Here is a 2,051-nt window from a genome sequence, read left to right on the forward strand (position 1 = left end):
CGGCGACTATTTTTGTTACTGCTGTCACCTGTGTCATCAAATCTGTTTTTGTTTTGGCCCCTTCCACCTTTGTGTGTCTGGAGGGAGAGCTGGGGAGAATCTGAGCTGCTCGGTCGCGTGGAGGCCAGGCAGCAACCAGCGTTCCCTCTAAGCTGTGCACGTGCGCATGAAAAAAAAAATGCCATGCAGTAACTTTTTAATGCTGTGCACACAGTGGTGTACTGACAGGAGGGGGCCCTGGGTACTGGCTTGAGGGGACTCCTAGTGTTGAAGCAAGGGGGCGCTGACACACCCCCTGCTGCCGCTGGCTTTGTGACTGGCTGCTCACCACCCACCCCAACCTGGCCACAGGCTGCTGCAGGAGTGGGAAGGGGCGGGCACACTGAGATGCCCACACACTTCCAGCCAGGATTGCTCACGGATCACTAAACCTTTGAGGGCACATTGGTGGCAACATGGGATGTTACCAATCAAAACCGCATTTTCTCTCTTGGGTCTGTATCTCAGCATGGTGGGTTTTATGGTATGGGGAGCTTAGGTCATGGTATGGGGAGTTTTATGGTATGGTTGGGGAGCATGGGTCATATCGCTGGCTGTGTTCATATACAACAGTACTGTGAATTTATTTTGTTGGTTTGTTCTTACCAATTTTGAAGCTGTTAAATGTTCTGAACAGAGGAGGGTTTTTTTGGTTCCCTGTCAGTTCGTGACTGCTAGAAACAGAGTTGGTATCAGTCACAAGGTGGTTTGTTGGGTACAGAACCCTGCAGCCATGTGTTTTTCTAATGGGTGTGACCTTTCATTTGTCTATGACCTTAACCTGCAGTTTTCATAAGTGTAGAAAAAGGTTTAGAAAATTTCCAGAGCACTGGGGCGTACTTTTCCCTCAACTATATTTTTGGGAGAAATCCATGTCTTATCTACCTTAGAAGAGACGTAGGTAGACTTTCTAAGGTAATAGAAGGAGATTGCACATCCCTGAAAGCTGACCAGTTGACAATGGCAAACATTTTTATTCGGACAGACTAGAACTGTCACAATGTTTTAATGATCACCAGCTAAATTATGTATAGCTTAGTTGGCAAGACATGCAATCTTTATCAGCCAAGTCGTCAAAATTCTCAAGAAAAAACATCTGTGAGGCCCCAAGATGTTTTCTTGGAGAACAAGCAGAGTTGTTTCTTGTAATATCTCTCAACAAGAAGAAAAATAAAAATCTTTTCAGGTCATCTTTATAAATTATAAAGAAGGGAGGGAGAACCAATCTCCTCTATACTTAATCCTTTCTAGGTAGCCTATGGCAGTGATTCTCAACCTTTTTTGTACCAGGATCCATTTGTAAATATTTATGGCCAGTCCCGACCCAGTGCCCCTCGCTCCTGACTGGCTGCCCCCAGGTTCCAGTCCCCAGTGTATGGGGTGGGGGGGCTCCCCAAGCAGCCCATTGCAAGCTGGAGCTCTGTAAGCCTGGAAGGGAAAAGCTGCGGTTTCTCACGTTTTTTTCATTTAAAGGAGAATCCATTTTTAAAGTTTGCGACTCTTTCATATACTCTCGCAACCCACTTTTGGGTCGTGACCCACAAGTTGAAAAACTCTGGCTTTGAGGTTTTGCCTTGTGTTTTTAACAGAACGTTTATGATCTTTTTACTGAACATTTTACCAGCCTTCAAACCTTTTAGGTTAGGGGTTGTCAACTGGGGGTATGCGTACCCCCAGGGGTACATAGAAAGGTCTTTGGGTGTACACGGGAGCAGGCAGGTGGGGACAGAGCGCACCCTGGGGTATGGTGGTGCCATCTCCCCAGCGCATTCACTTCTTACCTGGGGAAAAGGGAGGGGAAGGGGTGTGCTAGGTGCTGCCGGCCCCACACAGCACACTGCAGCGTCTCCCTGACCCCCACCCAAAGCTCACTTTCCTGATTGGCTGCCGTGACAGTCTCAATGGCAGGGGGGAGTGCGTTTCTATGCCTGCTCCCAGGAGCAGGGTTGGGGGGGTGAGTAGTGCCGGGGGGGGGGTTGCACGCAGGGGCTGCCCCTGCCCCTGGGCACTTT

At 48.7% G+C, this 2,051-nt stretch overlaps 1 protein-coding gene across 1 annotated transcript in view; it reads left to right on the top strand.

The window, feature by feature from the left end:
* The window catches only part of BCLAF3 (BCLAF1 and THRAP3 family member 3), a 52,504-nt gene that overhangs the window by 387 nt on the left and 50,066 nt on the right, over positions 1 to 2,051 (top strand). The gene's annotated exons all lie outside the window — the stretch shown is intronic.

The sequence above is a fragment of the Alligator sinensis genome, unplaced genomic scaffold (genome assembly GCF_000455745.1).
Source record: "Alligator sinensis unplaced genomic scaffold, ASM45574v1 scaffold583_1, whole genome shotgun sequence".
NCBI lineage: Eukaryota > Metazoa > Chordata > Crocodylia > Alligatoridae > Alligator > Alligator sinensis.